This window comes from Cervus canadensis, chromosome 14 (genome assembly GCF_019320065.1).
Source record: "Cervus canadensis isolate Bull #8, Minnesota chromosome 14, ASM1932006v1, whole genome shotgun sequence".
Classification (NCBI taxonomy): Eukaryota; Metazoa; Chordata; class Mammalia; order Artiodactyla; family Cervidae; genus Cervus; species Cervus canadensis.
The window spans coordinates 61,336,366-61,357,943 of record NC_057399.1 but is presented as its reverse complement, the minus strand read 5'-3'; the positions used below and the strand labels follow the sequence as shown (position 1 = coordinate 61,357,943).

General features: G+C 42.5%; 1 protein-coding gene across 2 annotated transcripts in view; it reads right to left on the bottom strand.

The window, feature by feature from the left end:
* The window catches only part of MFAP3L (microfibril associated protein 3 like), a 110,925-nt gene that overhangs the window by 1,890 nt on the left and 87,457 nt on the right, over positions 1-21,578 (bottom strand). The window contains exon 6 of one of the 2 annotated variants that reach the window (XR_006272888.1): positions 5,884-6,832. The exons of the other annotated variant lie outside the window; for it this stretch is intronic. The gene's annotated coding sequence lies outside the window, so the exon portion shown is untranslated. Of the gene's footprint in view, positions 1-5,883; positions 6,833-21,578 lie in introns of those variants that run through there. 2 annotated transcript variants of the gene reach the window in all.

Here is a 21,578-nt window from a genome sequence, read left to right as displayed (position 1 = left end):
CTATTCTGTCAACTTCTGAAAATGCGAAGTTATATTCTAAGAGAGAGAGAGAGAAGCCAGGCAGTGACCAAGGCTGGTGCAGACGAGACCCACTGGTTTGCATGTTGGGGACGGAGCCCGCAGGCTTCCACCCGGGCCCACTCTCTTCTGTGGCACCCAGCGCCTTCTCCTCTCATTAGAGAGCCCCTCAGAGGGGTTCTGTTCCATTCATTAGAATTTGTTCTGTTTTTATCTTTAATCATCTGGTCTCAGGGTTTCAGCATCGGAAGCTGCCCCGGTTCTTGCTGGAAGTGTAAGTTATCACTTAATTAGGAGGAACCCAAGTACATCAGAAAGCCACGCCCTGTTTGTGTAGAGGGCTTGGCAGGAACCACAGGATTTTGTGAGAACATGAGTGATGAGCGTAACACTTACTCCAGCATTCATATTGGGTTGTTTTTCTCCTTCACAGTAGACCTGCTGATAACAATGGTGGCTTTCTGGGAAATGGCAATAGTTTGCCTATTTCCCCAGTGCCCCAGCCCATCCCCGAGCAGTTGTTTGAAAAGACTGTAATTACATGCACGGTCCACACATACTTCTCGGATGTCTTAGAGAAAACCAATAACTGCGATGGTTTCAGTGTGGGAGACTCACAAATATACATATCACGACTTCAAAGAAGTTTAGAGTAGGATACAAGCTTTTAAAAAATTCTGTTCCTGACTAGGGTGATTGGTTTGTTTTGATGGTGATTACTTTTTGTTTGGTGTGTTCAGTCTGTTTGGGAAATGCCCATGTCTTTCAGCCTACCATCTACGTCAGCTCAAATGTTACTGCAAGACTCAGGAGAAATGAGCAAATTCTAGGATGTCACTGCATAGGGTTTAAAAAAGGACACTCAGGTACTAGTTGTCAACATGATTGGCTTTAAGATTTAGACCACCAGGCAAGTACTACTAGCTGAAGTGCCTTTTTTTTTTTTTAACACCCCCAGAATTTCAGGGTGTCATTAATTCAACAAGTGTGTCTTAGGTACATCCTGTGTACCCAGTATGAGGAGAAGCAAAGTCAAACAAGACTCCATTCTGGCTCAACAGCGCTCATAGGCAAACTTCACAGCTAATGTAAATATAAGACTGGATGTTGGTAGGTGTAAGTTTCTATAAAGCTAGAACTTATTCCAAGAACTGTATTTTAAGAAAACGTTTCAGGACACTCACTGGGCAGGTGGTATGGATGGGGGTACATTCAAAGCCCAAAGCACTAAAATCTCTGAGTCAACAGTGCTCATTCACATATACTTCATTCTCATGACAACTTATTTCTGCAAAGAAATATCATTTTGTTAAGTTGCAGTTGAGTGCCAAAAACACATTTTTGACTGTACATCTGGTTTGATATCACAAACTGAACAGCAGAACAAGAATAAATCCAATGAATGTTCTACTTGCTAACATAACTACCTCATACCACCTTCGAGCTTACTGAAAATAATAATGCTGCAAGACTCTGACTGTAATTTCAAAAGAAGGGTGCCAGGCATGTTTGTGACCACAGCCCCACCAGCATCATCAGAATAAGTCCATAGGTTCCCCAGTTCAGTTCAGTTCAGTCGCTCAGTCGTGTCCAACTCTTTGCTACTCCATGGTCTGCAGCACGCCAGGACTCCCTGTCCATCATCAACTGCAAGAGTTTGCTCAGACTCATGTCCATCGAGTCAGTGATGCCATTCAACCATCTCATCCTCCGTCATCCCCTTCTCCTCCTGCCTTCAATCTTTCCCAGCATCGGGGTCTTTTCCAATGAGTCAGTTCTTTGCATCAGGTGGCCAAAGTATTGGAGCTTCAGCTTCAGTATCAGTCCTTCCAATGAATATTCAGGACTGATTTCCTTTAAGATTGACTGGTTTGATCTCCTTGCAGTCCAAGTCCAATAGGTTCCCAAGGTGAGCACTCTAAAGAATAGCACTTATTTGGATGGATAGAGAGTTCTGGTGTCATTTTTTAAGATAACAGCTTCATTGGGAATGAAAGCTGGTGCAGCCACTGTGAGAACACTATGGAGGTGCCTCAGAGAATTAAAAGTAGAGTTGCCATATGATCCAGCAACCCCACGTCTGGACGTATATACAGAGAAAACTATAGTTCAAAATGATACATGTAGCCCTGTGTTCACTCCAGCACTATCTGCAGCAGCTAGGACATGGAAACAACCTCAGTATCCATCAGCAGATGAACGGATAAAGCTGTGGTGCATACATGCAATGGACTATTACTCAGCCATAAAAAAGAATGAAATAATGTCATTTTCAGGAACATGGATGAACCTAGAGATTGTCATACTAAGTGAAGTAAGTCAGAAAGAGATATCATACCATATTTTGTTGTTGTTGTTCAGTCACTAAGTCATGTCCGACTCTTTGCAACCCCATGGACTGCAGCACACCAGGCCTCCCCGTCCCCCACTACCTCCCAGAGTTTGCCCAAGTTCAAGTCCATTGAATCGTTGATGCCATACAACCATCTCATCCTCTTTTGCCCTCATACCATATGATATCTCTTACATGTGGGATCTAAAATATGATACAAATAAACTTATCTACAAAACAGAGACAGACTTAGAGAAAAGACTTGTGGTTGCTAAGGGGGAGGGGGTGGAGGAGGGAAGTATTATGAGTTTGGGCTTAGCAAGAGCAAACTATTTATAGGACGGATGACAAGATTCTACTGTAAGGCAGTATATTCAGTATCTAGGGATAAACCATAATGGAAAAGAATCTAAAGAAGAAGGCATGTATTTATATTATAATTGAATCATTTTGCTGTACAGCAGAAATTAGCACATCATTGTAAATCGGCTGTACTTCAATTTAAAAAATGTAAAATAACAGCCTCATAACTTTTTAATGTCCGTTTGTACTTGAGTTCGAAGGCCCATAGCAGTAGAATGCAATTAAATATTACTATGCAGTAATTTGATGAAGTTAATAAATATTATTAATTCATTGAAATAATGCTGTAGGAAATAGTTTACAAGGTGATTAAATGCTTGTGATAAGAGTGTCGTATGGTGAAGAGGATCCAAGATGATCCCAATGTTTCCTGCCTCCCAGGAAAGGGGTGAGTCATTCACGCCTTGTGGGGCTGTCCCCACACTGTCTAGAGCGAGCCTTATGGGCAATAGAATACAAGTGATGGTGCGTCACTCCCAAGATGGGGTCGTAAAAGACTGCAGCTGTCTTGGCCTCCCTCCCTCCTCTGTCTCTCCGTCTCTCAGCCTCTCTCCTGCCATCAACTCCTTGCGGGAGGCCGAGTTTCCTGCAGCGCAGCGTGAGCAGTTCTGAGCCTCTGTGGGCAGTCTCCCTGGTGAGGGGCTGACATCTCCAGCAGTGGCTCTGGGAAAGAGGTCAGTAGGCTGCAGCTTGGCTACAGCCCGAGAACCGTGGTCCAGACCCATCATCCCAGAGTCTTGACCCAGACACCATGTGAGACGGGGAGTGCTTCTTGTTTTAAACAGTCGAGTTTCAGGGTTACTTGTTAACATATCAGCAAACAATGAATACTGCCAAATGAAAACAAAAAACGTATAATTTAGGAAATGAGCCAAAATATTAATTGCCGTGATCACCAACTGATTTGTGGTTATGAGTAATTTTCATGTTTTATTAGACTTTTTATATCTTTTCTTGATTTTCAGTGTTTATTATATATGATTTTTTTAAATACAGGAAAGAAACCAAAAAGGTAGTGGTTTTTAATTTGTATTTTGTTTTAATACAAAGCACAATTTTAAATGGATTTTCTTCCTTCTCACTACCCTGAGTGGGCCACAGGATTGCAGGGATGGTGATTAGAAAGGTGGATGGCAGTTCCAAACAATGTAATGTGCCAGGAGTTTGAATCAAGTGCCAAACCAAGATCAACAACCCAGATGACTCTGGCCAGTAAAGGTACATGCTACCGCACTAGTCAGTACTTTGCAAAAGCCTTCTCATTTTGGCAGAATTTCATACTGAGAGAAAAGCTGCAGAAATAACACAAAAATCTGTGTACCATCATTCCAAGATACCAGCATTCTCTAATCATGAACATTTTACCACATTTGCTTTATCAGTATCTATAGGTAGATGATAGATAAAGGAAGGTAGACAGTTAGATATAATAGGTAGGCAGGTAGGTGATAGTGTGTGTATCTCCTCTTTATAGCACTTATCACTGTTGTAACATTTTATTTACTTGTTTAATTATTTGATTCATATTTTTTTTGGCTGCACTGGGTCTTCGTTGTGGCTCATGGGCTCTTGTTGCTGACAGTGAGCTTTCTCTAGGTGTGGTACACGGGCTTCTCGTTGTTGCAGAGCATGGGCTCTGGAGCACGCAGTCTTCAGTACTGGTTGTGAGTGGGCTCAGTAGTTGCGGCATGGGCTTAGCTCCCCACGGCATGTGTGATCTTTGTTACCAAATCAGGGGTCAAACTCACGTCCCCTGCATTGGCAGACAGATTCTTATCCAATGGACCACCAGGGAAGTCTCAATTGTTTGATTAATTTTTGTCTTTCCAAATAGAATATAATTCCCATGATTTTTATTTGCCATTTTATCCTGGTAGTTAACACTGGCTCATAGAAATGTTCCACATTTGTTTTATGAATGAATAAATGAGAGGAATGAGAGATGAGATAAACCAGTCCTCAAATCTTAATTCTAAAAAAGTTATTTGTATTTTATTTGAGTCCATCAGCTGTGTTTTATTTGAAGGCAGTAAGATTCAAATGGAAAGGCAAAAGTAGAGTCCAAAAGCTGTTCAGGGGCCATAAGAAATAGGTCAGAGAGTTGGGCCCAGATCAAAGTAACAGATGAAGCAACAGTGCCCATTGGAGCAGGTTACTTAAAATCTGCATGTAAGTCAGAATGGGCTAGATTCTGCTGCACTGACAGCCCCCAGACTCAACGTCTCAGACAAGAAGCACTTATTTCCAGTTTCCAGTTCCTGATCAATGCACGATTCTTGGCTCTGAACTAGACCCCACACACCACCCTCCCCCCAGGCCTTCAGCACCTGTGATTAGAAACACTGCTGGTAATCACGTCAGAAGGAGGGGAAGCTCTGGGGGTCTCGCCTCACTGATAAAATGGGCTGGCTGGACCATGGCATGTGTCATTGTCATTTCTGCTCTCACTCATTGTCCACAAGGGGTCACAGGGGCCAACACCATCACCGTGTGTGTGTGTGTGCGTGTGTGTGCGCCCAGTCATGTTTGACTCTTTGTGAGCCCATGGACTGTGGCCTGATAGGCTCCTGTGTCCGTGGATGTCCCAGGCAAGAATACTGGAGTGGGTTGCCGCTCCAGATCTCCAGGAGATCTGCCCGACCCAGGGATTGAATCTGTGTCACTTGCATCTCCTGCACTGGCAGGCAGATTCTCTACCATTAGTGCCACCTAGGAAGTCCCGACACCATCTCCAGCACCCCGGCAAATATGATTCTCCCTCAGGCCCAGAGCACAAGAACTGGGGGGACGGGGTGAACAACACTAATGATTGTGATGCAGCTCTGACATTCCCTGACCAGCAGTCTCTGCAACAAATTGGCTTTGTTGAGCAGACTTTTAACAAATGATGAGAATTTTACAGAAACTCAGCATAAAGTTTATATTTATAAACTTTATATAAAGTTTATTTATATAAACTTTGTTTATTTATAAACTTTATATTTATAAATATTGCTTGCTGCTGCTGCTGCTGCTAAGTCACTTCAGTCGTGTCCGACTCTGTGTGACCCCATAGACGGCCGCGCATCAGGCTCCCCCATCCCTGGGATTCTTCAGGCAAGAACACTGGAGTGGGTTGCCATTTCCTTCTTCAATGCATGAAAGTGAAAACTGAAAGTGAAGTCGCTCAGTCCTGTCTGACTCTTAGCGACCCCATGGACTGTAGCCTACCAGGTTCCTCTGTCCATGGGATTTTCCAGGCAAGAGTACTGGAGTGGGGTGCCATTGCCTCCTCCAATAAACATTGCTTATATTTATCCAAAAGCAAAAGTTTTCCTCTCTTCCTTTGATTTCTTCAGAGAGATCCCTAATCATTCCAGAAAGAGTTTAATAGCAAAAAAGTAAAGCATAGCTAATAGTTTGTTGAATTATTTTCAGTGTTTGTTTATATTCACCCATGCACGTGTTCAGCATTGACACCACACCTGCTGTGTGCCAATAGAACAACTCATTCTCATCACAAAACATGAGTCATAGCAACCTGTCATTTCGACTGTGGTCCTTGAAACAAAATCAAGTTGTGGTAAAGCAAGCACATCAATGTGGGAGTCCAGGTTTCTAGTCTTAACTGCATGCTCCAGATAAACAGCTGAAGAAAATGGCCTAAATATTACTCCTAGGTTTCTGTGGGTAACTTCTGTTGCCAAAGTCTTGTTATGTTGGTCAAACTGAGTCATATTAAACTAAATCTCTAACAAAAAACAGATCCATTTACAATATAATCTTGCTATCGGTTGAGTCATATCTGAAGAAACAACAAAAGCAACATTCAGTACTCTTTGACAGTGACTAGGCAGTAAACAGAAGTAAGAACTGGATCATATTTCATATCAGTTAAATGATGTGAAACGGAGGTCTGGAGTTACCAAATACTCCAGAAAGTTTTGTGAATTGTAGTAAATCAGCTAAACAATTCAGCTTTCCTCCTTGGCAGAATTCCATCAACTTCACACTGGGTGCGTGAATTTGTCCTCTTGCAAGTATGTGAGAGCATGTGTGTGTGTGCATGTGTGCTCACACGTGTGTGTGTGGTTACTTTGCTTCTCACCAAGGCTTCGAGGTAGACCAGAAAGATGGAGCCTGGAAAATTAAATAGAGAAAGGAGAATTGATCACATGGAAATCCTGGATAGACCAAAAGCAGCTTCTGCTGTTTCATATTTTTCTCCATTCATTCAACACCTCTGACATGCCAGGCATTGTTGAGTCAAAGACACACAATGAATGCACCAGGAAAGGTCTCTGCCCTCCTGGAGTTTATGTGCTGGTGAAAAGGGGAAAGTAGGCAGCACAGTATAAATAAATATGAGGATATCAGAGCATGACCTAAACTGAAGAAAACACAACAGGATCAAGAATGTGATCAGGATTGACTGTAGTTAACAGGACACAAGGTAGCAGATTAGAAAGACTCTAGTCTCACCTCCTACAATCTCTCCTCCTCCAACAAAACCACAGTTGCGCATTGAACAACCCTCTATGAGAACAACTTGAAGACAACAGAACGGCTCTTCTACAACCAGGGGTGTAAAGAAAAACCACACCGAGAAGAGTAGGAGAGGCAGAGAGCCATGCCCTGACTCCGTACCTGCAGGAGGGGACATCACAACTTGGATTCCTCTGTAAAGAGAGGGCTTGGAGCCCCACGTTGGGCATCCCAGCCCTGGAGCCCTGCACGGGGAAGATTAACCTGCATAACAGGCTTTGAAAATAAAATATGGATCACTTAAACACCTACATTAAGCATAATGAAATCCAGCTATATCATTTACAGGATATGCCTTAATCAATTCAGAGAGACATTTTAACATTCAGGAATAGATTAAAATTTAGGTGATACCTGAATGATCTATTGTTTTTCCCTACTTTCTTCTATTTAAGTCTGAATTTGGCAATAAGGAGTTCATGATCTGAGCCACAGTCAGCTCCTGGTCTTATTTTTGCTGACTGTATAGAGCGTCTCCATCTTTGGCTGCAAAGAATATAATCAATCTGATTTCAGTATTGAGCATCTGGTGATGTTCATGTGTAGAGTCCTCTTGTGTTGTTGGAAGAGGGTGTTTGCTACGACCAGTGCGTTCTCTTGGCAAAACTCTATTAGCCTTTGCCCTGCTTCATTCCGTACTCTAAGGGCAAATTTTCCTGTTACTCCAGGTATCTCTTGACTTCCTACTTTTGTATTCCAGTCCCCTGTGATGAAAAGGACATCTTTTGGGGGTGATAGTTCTAGAAAGCCTTGTAGGTCTTCATAGGACCATCCAACTTCAGCTTCTTCAGCATTACTGGTTGGGGCATAGACTTAGATTACTGTGATGTTGAATGGTTTGCCTTGGAAATGAACAAAGATCATTCTGTCATTTTTGAGATTTCACCCAAGTACTGCATTTCAGACTCTTGTTGACTATGAGGGCTACTTCATTTCTTCTAAGCGATTCTTGCCCACAGGAGTAGATATAATGGTCATCTGAGTTAAATTCACCCGTTCCAGTCCATTTTAGTTCACTGATTCCTGAAATGTTGATGTTCACTCTTGACATCCTGGTATGTGAAGTCAAGTGGGTCTTAGGGAACATCACTACAAACAAAGCTAGTGGAGGTGATGGAATCCCAGTTGAGCTATTTCAGATCCTAAAAAGATGATGCTGTTAAAGTGCTGCACTCAATATGCCAGCAGATTTGGAAAACTTAGCAGTGGCTGCAGGACTGGAAAAAGTCAGTTTTCCTTCCAATCCCAAAGAAAGGCAGTGCCAAAGAATGTTCAAACTACTGCACAATTGCACTCATCTTACACACTAGCAAAATAATGCTCAAAATTCTCCAAGCCAGGCTTTATGTACATGAACCAAGAATTTCCAGATGTTCAAGTTGGATTTAGGAAAGGCAGAGGAACGAGTGATCAAATTGCCAACATCTGCTGGACCATCAAAAAAGCAAGAGAGTTCCAGAAAAACATCTGCTTTATTGACCATGCCAAAGTCTTTGACTGTGTGGATCACAACAAACTGTGGAAAATTTTTCAAGAGATGGGAATACCAGACCACCTGACCTGCCTCTTGAGAAACCTGTATGCAGGTAAGAACTGGACATGGAACAACAGACTGGTTCCAAATTGGGAAAGGAGTACGTCAAGGCTGTATATTGTCACCCTGCTTATTTAACTTATATGCAGAGTACATCATACGAAATGCCAGGCTGAATGAAGCACAAGCTGGAATCAAGATTGCTGGAAGAAATAGCAATAACTTCAGATACACAGATGACACCACCCTTATGGCAGAGAGTGAAGAGGAACTAAAGAGCCTCTTGATGAAAGTAAAGGAGGAGAGTGAAAAATTGGCTTAAAACTCAACATTCAGAAAACTAAGATCATGGCATCTGGGCCCATCACTTCATGGCAGATAGATGAGGAAACAATGGAAACAGTGACAGACTTTATTTTGGGGGGCTCCAAAGTCAGTGCAGATGGTGACTGCAGCCATGAAATTAAAAGACTCTTGCTCCTTGGAAGAAAAGCTATGACCAACTTAGACAACATATTAAAAAGCAGAGATATTACTTGGCCAACAAAAGTCCGTCTAGTCAAAGCTTTGGTTTTTCCAGTAGTTGTGTATGGATGTGAGAGTTAGACCATAAAGAAAGCTGAGTGCCGAAGAATTGATCCTTTTGAACTGTGGTATTAGAGAAGACTCTTGAGAGTCCCTTGGACTGCAAGGAGATCCAACCAATCCATCCTAAAGGAAATCAGTCCTGAATATTCATTGGAAGGACTGATGTTGAAGCTGAAACGCCAATACTTTGGCCCCCTGGATGCTAAGAACTGACTCATTGGAAAAGACCTAATGCTGGGAAAGATTGAAGGCAGGAGAAGAAGGGGATGACAGAGGATGAGATGATTGGATGGCATCGCTGACTCGATGGACATGAGTTTGAGTAAGCTCCGGGAGCTGGTGATGGACAGGGAAGCCTGGCATGCTGCGGTCCATGGGGTCGCAAAGAGTCGGACACAACTGAGTGACTCAACTGAACTGAATAGGATTAAAATATATCAAACTGATGTGAAAAGAAAGAAAGCAGAAGTGATTTTATCAATATTGAAGTGGACATCAAGAAAAAATTAATTGGATTAGAGGTTGGTTATTGATAAAAGAGTTTGCAACCCACGAAGTAGCATAAACACATTTGTACCAAGTGACCATTACATTGAATTAAAAAGCTGGTGGATTGCTAAATGTGACATATCTACTATCGTATTTAGAGATTTTTACACACCTCTTTCAGAATTTGAATGAGCAGTCAGAAAGCCAAACACACAAATAAGTAAATAGACACTATGATCAATTTAGCTCTTATTTTTTACCTCAAACTGTGTAAGTTTTCATCATTTTCACTAGCGGTTTTTCCAATTAGTTATGTAATTTTATAAATATTAACTTTATATTAAGTCCCAAAGATAATCACAAAATTAGAAAAATAATGTCAAACCATGATTAAATGAAGTAGAAATAAACATAATAGGATCGTAAAGCTCTAGAAAATGTAGATATTAAAATGTATTATAAATCTAGAGAATGTAAAAATATTTGGTATTGGCAATGACAAGACAGATCAGTAGAACAGACCAGAAAGTCAAGACACAGATCAAAATAAAAACGGGGATAAAAAGCAGTTATTTGAAATCAGTTGTGGTTAAAAGAGTCATTAAATTATAGTTACAGTTTGTTATAGCCATCTTGAGGGAATAATTGGATTCCTTTCTCATCCTTTACTTCACAATAAATTCCACACAGACCATAAATTCAAACATCAAAAAATGAAATGATAAAAGAAGAAAAATATGGGAATTTTAAAAATAATGAGAATAAAGAAGGCCTTCCTAAGCAAATAAATTGATATATTGATAAAATTGATTTAAAATTATACATTTCTGTATAAGAAAAACAGTAAATCAAACTAAAATTTAAAACTGGGGGAAATATTTGTAACACTTGTAGTGAGAAGGAGTTAATTTCATTAACATGTGAAAAACTCTTAAAAATCTGTGACTGTGATGACCAAACTAACAAAAGTTGTTAGATTAAGGATGAAGTCAGCTCACAAAAATAAATAAATGCTATCGCAAAAGTGCTCAAATCACTTACAGTGACAAACCAAAAAGAGTAAAATTTAAAATAGACCCATGGAACAGAGAGTCCTTAATAATTCTGACCTTCTAAAACACAAAGACCCTGATGCTGGGAAAGATAGAAGGCAGGAGGAGAAGGGGACAACAAAAGATGAGATGGTTGGATGGCATCACTGACTGAATGGACCTGAGATTGAGCAAACTCTGAGAGTTGGTGATGGACAGGGAGGCCTGGCGTGCTTCAGTCCACGGAGTCACCAAGAGTTGGACACAGCTGACAACTGAACAACAACGAAAACACAAATTCTTAGATTTTGTGGGTTTTTTTTTTTTTTTTTTGCAATTTTCCGATTCTCTTTCTGATCGCAATACCAAAATCTGACAGATGGCTCGAGAAACAGTAAAAGCACACACCAATCTTACGTACAAGTATAAGAATACTAACAAAGTGAGAAGTACACTTTTAAGAACACACTAACACCAATTAGGATTCATTTCAGAGATGCAGTAATGGTTTAATGTTAGGAAATCACAAAGTTCATGATGAAAGTCACAATATACACTGAAAAGAGATTTGATATGATTTTATATTCATTACTAACTTAAAAAAAATCTTAGTAAATTGAGAGTGAAGAGTGCCTTATCTTTGTAAATGGAGCAGATGTCATAAAAAATAGTGAGACATCAAAGGAATTTTTGTCCAAAGCTGAAACAAAACAAGGAGGTTTTCTGTCACCCTCTGCCTGATAATTCCAATGTCTGGAGTCTGTTAGTTTGTTTCTGTTGTTGGTTATTTCTGTTGGTTCTTGTTCATGGAGTCTGATCGCTTGAGGATCTTTTCTTGATTGTATGCTGACTATGCTATTTGAAAAACTATTTGGGGACTTGCCCGGCGATCGTATGGTTAAGACTCTGCCTTCCAGTGTGGAGGGCGTGGGTTCCATCCCTGGTCGGGAAACTAAGATTCCCACGTGCCATGCAGTATGGTCAAAAAAAAAAAAAGAAGTATTTGTAGAAATGATGTGATGTTCCCTCAAAGAGAATGTCTGAGGAGTTGCTTTTACTGAGCACTCAGGGCACCAGCAGGCTGAGTCACCTCAACCCTCGTCGGTCAGGGCTTCGAATCTTGCTGGCCCCAGAGACTGCCAGTGTCTGGGTCCCAGGCCATGCCAGGACAGGATGCTCCTGGCTTCTCTTTAACAGGCCAGTGTCTGGGAGAGCTAGGCCCAGGGAAGGCTGGTTTGTAAGGCACCCACCTTGGGCAGGGTGTGGATCACCTCGTCTGCCCTAGGGGCCTGAGAACACAGCTCTGTCTGTCTCTCCCTGACCCCCAGTTGCTCCCAGAGCAAACGCAGACCAAACGGCTGGCTCAGGCTCTGATTCTTCTCTAATACCACGCTGTCTTCAGAGCAATTTGAAGGTTTTAGGAAAATGTTTTTACATTTTGCACAGAGTTGTGGGCTGAGGGTGGGAATCTCCAGAAAGAGGATCAGTCTGATGACATAGCTAAAACTCCTAGAAGCAGAGGTCGTGTGTATGTGTGTGTGTGTGTGTGTGTGTGTGTCTTATTCTGTGGTCAGAACTTTTTTTGAATGAAAGTCCTTATAGCTCATGCATGCGTGCTTAGTTGCTACAGTCGTGTCTTACTCTCTGTGACTCCACAGACTGCAGCCCACCATGCTTCTCTATCCATGGGGATTCTGCAGGCAAGAATACTGGAGTGGATTGCCACCCTCTCCTCCAGGGGATCTTCCTGACACAGGGATTGAATATACAACTCTTATGTCTCCTGCATTGGCAAGCGGGTTCTTTACCATTAGCGCCACCTGGGAAGCCCCTGAACAGCCCCCACCTCTGGGAACCACAAATCCATCCCCTTTTCTGTGAGTTTGGGTGTTGTCATTTGTTTTTTAGATTCCACGTATAAGTGAGTTCATACAGTGTTTGTCTCTCTGACTTTTTCACTTTGCTTCCTGCCCTCAAGGTCCATAGAAGCAGAAGTCTTATCATCCTTTAGGATTTTTCTGGAAGTTCTGACAATTGAAATAAGCAAAAGATTGTAGAAAATGAAAATGTTGTTCTGTTAAATGTAATAAAAACACAGAGGTACAAGATACAAGAAAAGTATTTTTAAAATCACTTGGTTTGCTGTTGAAAATCAATTAACAGAAAATAGGATGAGAACCCTGGAACAGGAAATCACTAATATAAGTGTTACGGTGTTCTTTTATGTGTCAGCTTGGCTAAATTAATGTCCCCAATATTGAAGCAAATACTATTTATAATTTAGGTGTTACTTGGAAGGTATTTTGTAAACATGACTAAAATCTGTATTCAGTTGACTTTTAAGTAAGGGAGATTTTTTTAGGTAGTCTGGGCGGGCCTCATTTAATCTGTGTAAGGCCTTGAAAGTGGCACAGAGGCTTCCCAGGAGGAGGAGGACAAGTCCCACCTGTGTTCCGGCGGTGGATGGCCATCTCATGCCCGAGGTCTTCTGCCTGCCCTTCCCTAATGGCCTTATAGATTTGGACTGGCTTCCCAAATCCCATTAACCAATTTTTACAACAGATTTTTTAACACGCACCTCCTACTGGCTCTGCTTCTCTGATTGGACCCTGACTAATTTAATAGGTGATAAACGTAACAAGAACTTGTGTGGGGTCTTTCTGAAGAAAAATGGCAAGTGTGGCTAAAGGACATAAAAGTAGATAAAAGACTTCATAGATTTCTGCCCTGAAAGTTCAAAATACTCCAAAAAATGAATGCAATTAAAATCCTAGCAAAACTTTTTTTTTTTTTTGAAAACCTCACAAGTGTCTGCTAAATAAGAAAGAATCAGGGTGGTGGGGGAGAAGTTCTCCTATCAAATAGTAAAGCTACAATAACTTTAGAAGTGTGAATTTACCAGAGGAAGAAGCAAAGAGATGGAAAAAGCAGGATAAGGAGCTCAGAAACAGACGTGTGTGTGAGTGGAGACGTCGTGCACAGACAGTGTGACAGTGGAATCAGTCTAAAGAAGACGGGGCACACCAGTTAGAGGAGCAGAGAGAAGAGACGCCTCCCTGACAGCCACTGAATTTTCTCAGATGCAATTTGTTTTTATTTTAAAATATTTTATTTTTTATTAATCTTCACTGGAGCATGGTTGCCTTACAATGTTGTGTTGGTTTCCTCTGTACGGCAAAGTGAATCATCTCATCTGTATGTATACATATGTCCCCCCCTTTTTAAAGATTTTCTTCCCACTAGGTCATCACAGAGCGCTGACCAGAGTTCCCTGTGCTATGCGGCAGGTTCCCGTCAGTTACCTGTTTCATCCAGAACAGTGTATATATGTTAGTCCCAATCTCCATCTGTCCCACTCTGCCTTTCTCCCTTTGCTAACCGTAAGTTTGTTCTCGAAATCTGTTGACTATTTCTGCTTTGCATATAAATTCATTTAAACCATTTTTCTAGATCCACATATAAGCAATATTATTCAGTATTTTTCTCTTTTTGACTTCATTCACTCTGAGAGGGAATTTAAATCTGACCGTATGTGATCACTCCTTTCGAGCTATTTTTTATGGCAAGAATAAAGGTCACTGTGGTCAGTATATGCTTCTATCAGTTAGCACATGGGTCTCTCTAACGTCAATTTTGGAGTACGTAAAACCGGGAAAACAGGACTAGACAGAGTAAAACAGCAGAACTCTAAAACCAAAGGAATCTACTGTTCGCCTCTGGCAGCAAAAGATCTGTGAGCAATGGCCGGCAATTGGCAGGAATCAGCCGAAAGCACACAGGCCAGCCAATCTTGCGCTCCCCAAGACTGACAGTCCGCGGGTTTCCGCAGTCTCCTGACGCCTATCTTCCTCTCGTGGGCAGGAGGGGACGGCAGTCCCTGCTCACAGGTTGAGTCTGTGTCAAATGCTTTCTGAAGGCCGTTCGCACTGATTCCAGAACTATTTACAGTTGCGCGGTGTTTTCACCCTTCAGCCCGGCGCCATCAAGGGCGGTCAGAGAGAGCAGGGCTGTGGGTGACTTGCCGTGGCCCGGGACTGCTCACTCCACAGGGCTCAGGCTTTCTGCATAACCGGCAAGATACCAGAGTCAACCGCTGTAACAAAAGGTGTCCTGTTGGCCTGTTTTTGTAAGTCCAAGTGTTCCTGTGTTGACACTGTCAGTTCTAATTGGCAGTTAGTTATATAATATGTATCTGAGTAGCTTTTTATAAGTTGACTTTCTGGAAAAACAGCTTTATTTAGATAGAAATTCACATAGCATACAATTTAGCTACCTAAAGTGTAAAATTCTGTCTTTTAGCATATTTACAGGGTTATTTAATCATCACCAAAATTGAATTTTAGAGCACTTTTATCTCCCTTAAAAGAAATTCAATACCCATTGCGTCCACTCCCCATCCTACTTTCTCCCCATCGGCCATCACTCATCTACTCTCTGCTTCTATGAATTCACCTCTTTTGGACATTCCATACAAATGGCACCGTATGACACATGGTCTGCTATTGCTAGCTTTTTTCACTTCACAGCATATTTTCCAGGCTTACCCTTGTAGCGTTTCTTGGCACTTCATCCTACTGCCTAATATTCCACTGGAGGAGTAGTGCACAGGTGACCCACCTGTGTGTGGACATCCGACTGAGGGGCAACCGGCTGCTCCAACTCTATGCCATGAGCAACGTTACTATTGACATTCTAGGTGGACGCACGTTTCATTGCTCTCGAGTTGATGCCCAGGAGTACAACTGCTGAGTCACAGGGAAACTCTTAACTTTTTGAAGAACTGCCAAATTATTTTCCAAAGTACAAGCTGGCTTTGACACAACCTGTACCTACTTCCCTTCTCTTTCAGACTAATTTTTTTATATGAATGTGTACATTTCCAGGCATCGTACTGCTGTTACACGTATACAAACACTTTGCAGAGTTGTCACCTCAGTCCTGTTTTGAATATACTATGGTAAAGTTGGCCGTCACTCTCAGTCAAATGAATTTCTAGAGGACTACTTCACTTTTCTGGGACTGCACAACATTAATGCAGCTTAAAATTTTAAAATCTGAATTTATTTTTACTTATTTGCCTTTTGAGTAGGTACTAGAATCCCACGGTTCACAATGCCGGGGTCCAGTAAGACAGCTGGAGTATGTCTCACCCACTTTCCATCTCTGGGGGAAGCAGGACTGCTGTCTACTTCTTAGGTAGTCTTCCAAGGCATCTTAACACAATTTTACTTTGAAAAAGCTAAAGAACAACAACCAAAGTATGTGGAACTCTAGGATTTTGCTCCAAACCCGGTTATTCTGGGTAATGAGTCAGAACAGCATAACCTCAGTGGTGGCTTATTTCAGAGTTGAATAGCAATAAAGAGCTGGAGTTTAATGATTGCCTTACACAGCTCAAGGAAAGTCTTGCCCCAGGAGCCAACCCTTGATCTGGTTATTATTTCACTTTGTCTACATTCCAGAGACTACACCACTCACTTTATCTCTAACTCCCCCTCTGCCTCAAGTGCTTCGCCCTGTGGAGACCATCCTTGGAGACCTCCAGGCCGCCTCCTCCCTGACCTGGACTCACGCTGCACACCCGCCCTTTCCGACTGACTGTCTCTCGGTCCTGAACACGAGCCCTTTGCACCCCAGCACCTTGGACCTACAAGTTCCTCCCTTCATCAGGAAGATTTCCTTCTGTCCTTCTACCCTCTGGGCCCTAGCTGAAGTGGCATGTTCTCTGACCATCTCAGCTACAGCTGGCCTCTTCTCTCTCCCATGGCATTCCACAGGTCCCTTCATTCAGGGCAATTGCTACAGTATTTCTTTATTGACTGGTTCATTGTCTGGAATCATCCATTCCCAAATATCTATGTCTGAAACAGGATAGGTAAACTAGAGTCCAACTCTGTTCTTATATGGCTCTGGAGCTAAAAGTTGCTTTACATTTTTAAAGGGCTGTTTACATTTTTTAAAAGCAAAAACAAAACAAAAAAAACCATGCAACAGAGTTTTCAAAACTACAAATATTTACTGTCCAGCCATTTTTAGTAAAGTTTGACTCTAGAGCTGAACAATGTCTCCAAGGTAGACTGTCTACACTCCAAGGGGTATGTGAGATAGTCCAGGGGGATCTTAATTATTCACTCTTCACAGATATTTATCATGGATGCTTTATTAAGTGCATGACTTTTAATACGGTAGCATGCACACATAATTTATAAATCTATATTCATTATAATAGATCATGTGTATTGGGGATAGTGCTCAGAAATTTTTAAATAATGACATTCTGATAAAAACTACAGGGGCAATGGTGCTAAAACATATCACTTATAGGGTGGGAACCACATTCTCTCCTTCCTTAATCCCATCAGCTGACCGATCTACGCTCAGTACAATATTTTTGGAATAAAGGATGGCAGCAGACTTTCCATTTATTGAGCACATATTACATTCTCCAGGCATTAACTGTGCTCTCACTGTACAGGATGTCCTGTGATGATCACAACTGCACTATGTCCTAGGTCCCTGTGTGTGATGTTGTTCAGTCACGTCCGACTCTGTGCGACCCCATGGACTGTAGCCCACCAGGCTCCTCTGTCCATGGAATTCTCCAGGCAAGAATTCTGGAGTGGCTACAGCCATTCCCTTCTCCAGCGGATCTTCTGACCCAGGGATCAAACTGAGGTCTCGCACACGGCAGGCAGGTTCTTTACCATCTGAGCCACCAGGGGAGCCCCCATTTCACAAATGAGGACACTGAGACCCAGAGAGGTTAAACGACTTCCTGAAGGTCACATGCCAGTGAGAGGTGGAGGTCAAGGTCAGCTGCCTTCTGATTCCAAAACCAGTGCTTTTATCCACTATTGGCTTGTCCCTAATTTCGCTCCTTTTGACTCTTTCTGTGCACTGCTCTCTAATTCCACTTGGAATCCTTTATGTCTGAAATGATACAGCCACATTGGCTTAGAAGGGTTAATTATTTCCCCCAGCCGTCAACAAAAATGAAGGGGCGTGCATCTTCCTGACATGGGGAATCAGTCACCTTCAATGCTGAGTTACCAGGTCTTAATGTTAGAATTAGGATACAAGAGTTTGCATGAGTCTGCAGTTTACTAGATAAATCATTTAACTTCTATGAACTGATTTCTCACCTATGTGTTAGTTGCTCAGTCTTTTCTGACTCTTTGCGACCCCATGGTCTATCCATGGAATTCTCCAGGCAAGAATATTGGAGTGGGCTGCCATTCCCTTCTCTAGGGATCTTCCCAACCAAGGGACAGAACCCAGTTGCCTGCATTACTATACTGTCTGAACTACCAGGAAACTGGGGTTAATAGTAATATTTGGGGCTTCCTGGGTGGCTCATTTGTAAAGAATCTGCCTCCCAATGTAGGAGATATAAGAGATGTGGTTTGATCACTGGGTCAAAAAGGTCCCCTACAGGAGGAAGTGGCAACCCACTCCAATATTCTTGCCTAAGAAATCCCATGGAAGAGGAGCCTGGTGGGCTATTGTCCAAGGGCTCCCAAGAGTCAGACCCCACTGAGTGACTACACAACAATAGTAACATTTATCCCAGAGGTGGTTTTGAGAATTCAATGCATGTAAAATGCTTGCATACTGAGTTCTATAAAACATTAGTCCTTCTTTGGTCATGTAACTGGGTAGGGATGTACTTTTCCACTCTCATAGTTTTGCTACTACTAACTGTAACATGCTTTGCTTCATCGCCCACTTGGGGAACTATTCAGAACAAGCAGCCCCATCCTGGCTTAGGAAAGAATCAGTGCCCAGGCCTAAACTGGTATTCTGTTTCTAGAGTTCTTTTAAACCCAAGTTTGCTTGATCTTAGTCCAAAATGCACATGGCTACTACCAGCAGTGCGATTTACAGAGAAAACTGCAGTTATCAGTCAGATCTCCTTTATCTACCCGCTGGAAAGTGGAACAACAGAGTGCTTTAATTATCACGGCCAGCAACTTTAGAATTAAACTGAAAGCTACTATTTAGATTTTGCTGGTGCAATTTTTTCTTGTCAGTCTTAAAATCCTTCAAGTACTTTTTAAAAACCATAGTTCAAGCTATTTTTACATGAAATTAAAAAATAAAACCCAAAGCGCATGCTACATTAAATAATAGCTTTCACACATTTTAAACACCGAGCACCCCAGGCCTTAAGCTAAGTCTGGAATAAAAACTTTTAAACCCAATTCTCTATCAGGGTCAGGGAGGGGCAGATTGAGAGTTTGGGGTTAGTAGATGCAAACCATGAAACACAGAATGGATGGACAACCAGGTCCTGCCATAGAGCACAGGGAACTGTATTCAATTCAATATTTGGTCCTGGGACAAACCAAAGTGGAAAAGAATATAAAAATATATATGTATATATGTATACAACTGAGACACTTTGCTGTACAGAAAAGATTAATACAACACTGTATATCAACTAGACTTCAATAAAAAACCAAAAAAAGGAAACTGAATGACATCAAATCCTTCTCATAGAGTCTTGACATTTTTGCCAGGAATCCTTTATCTTTTTCCTTCCCTAAAGTAGGTCTTCCAATTCTTCTCTTGCAAGGCCATCGTGCAGAAGAAAGCAGGCCCCAGTTTTCTCTTATTTTCTGCCTTTGTCCTGCCTCCAGTTAGTGGCTTATTTAGAAAGTCCCAATACACGGAGTAGGCTTCCTAGGTGGCTGGGAATCTGCCTGCCAAAGCAGAAGATGCGGGTTCTATCCCTGGGTCAGGAAAATTCCCTGGAGGAGGGCATGGCAACCCTCTCCAATTATGGCCTGATGGTTCATTTAGCAGCTCATCATGCTCTGCCTAGTGACACATTTTTGCTTTTGACGTGAACCATTATCGGACTGCTATGTAATTTACACGCATCGGCATTCCCTCTCACTGTGTTTCGGAATCCTGAGAGGCCAGGCCTTCTGAACCCCGCAGCACGCAGCAGAGCCCTGAGGGTGGTATGGCCTCTGGTCCCAGACCCCAGTCTCAGCCCGGCTCTGTCCCGGGTGGTTAGCGTGAGCCTGCTTCCTGTCTGAAGGAGGTGAGAATTCTCCCCGCGGGTTATCAGGTCTGCCCTGTGTGTGAGTGCGGGGGCGGGCAGCGCTGCAGGCCCCGGGGCTGCCATCCCGGGGACGATGACCAGTCAGCGGGCCAGGTCCGGAGGCACCCACACACGCTGTCCCTGAACCCCACGCTCTTGGTTTTTAAAGAGTAAGGAGGACAAGCCCAGCAGAGGCCCCTGGGAACAGTGTGTGACTTGCTGGCAAGGAGTCTTGAACGTTTGGCTCAAGCTTCAAAGATCCACACAGATTTTAATTCTTGGGAACAAGTCAGCTGCTTTAGAAAGTTGTAACATTTCTTCTCTCAGTAAATTTCCTTTAAACAATCAGCTCTAATCTTGCCTGTGTGTCATATGAGATGGGAAGGCAGAGAAGGACAGAGATACTCAGCCCCCAACCCCTATCCTCTGAAAGCGACAGGTTCTCTTTTTGGGTCTGTCCTTGGGGGTTGGTGACGCCAGCCTGAGGAAAGAGGGACCCAGGTTTACAGCCCAGGGGTATCCTCAGACATTCACAATGTGATGCCACTCAAAATTCTAATTCCAGTCCTTCTGGTTGCCAGCTGATTTAGATCACCACAGCAAAAAGAGCGGAATGGAGCTCCCTTAGAAAACTAAAAACAGTGACTCAGTCTGCTTCGGGGACTGTGCTCTGGGCACACACCTGGAGGAAACCATACTTTGAAAATGTACACGCACCGCAACGTTCGATGCAGCCAAGACATGGAAGTAATCTGAGTGACCACCAACAGATGACTGGATGGAGAAGATGTGGTGTACACATGCAGTGGACGTTCAGTTCAGTTCAGTTCAGCCCCTCAGTCGTGTACGTATCTGTGTGACCCCATGGACTGCAGCACACCTCCCTGTCCATCACCAACTCCTGGAGCTTGTTCACACTCACGTCCATCGAGTCGGTGATGCCATCCAACCATCTCATCCTCTGTCGTCCCCTTCTCCTGCTGCCTTCAGTATTTCCTAGCATCAGGCTATTTTCTAATCAGTCAACTCTTTGCATCAGGTGGCCAAAGTACTGGAGTTTCAGCTTCAACATCAGTCATTCCAATGAACACCCAGGACTGATCTCCTTTAGGATGGACTGGTTGGATCTCCTTGCAGTCCAAGGGACTCTCGACAGTCTTCTTCAACACCACAGTTCAAAAGCATCAATTCTTTGGCACTCAGCTTTCTTTATAGTCCAACTCTCACATCCATACATGACTACTGGAAAAACCAAAGCTTCAACTATACAGACCTTTGCTGGCAAAGTGATGTCTCTGCTTTTTAATATGCTGTCTAGGTTAATCATACCTTTTCTTCCCAGGAGCAGGTGTCTTTTAATTCCATGGCTGCAGTCACCATCTGCAGTGATTTTGAAGCTCAAGAAAATAAAGTCTATCACAGTCTCCATTGTTTCCCCATCTATTTGCCATGAAGTAATGGGATCAGATGCCATGATCTTAGTTTTTTGAATGCTGAGTTTTAAGCTAGCTTTTTCACTCTCCTCTTTCACTTTCATCAACAGTCTCTTCAGTTCCTCTTCACTTTCTGCCATAAGGGTGGTGTCATCTGCGTATCTGAGGTTATTGATATTTCTCCCGGCAATCTTGATTCCAGCTTGAGCTGCATGCA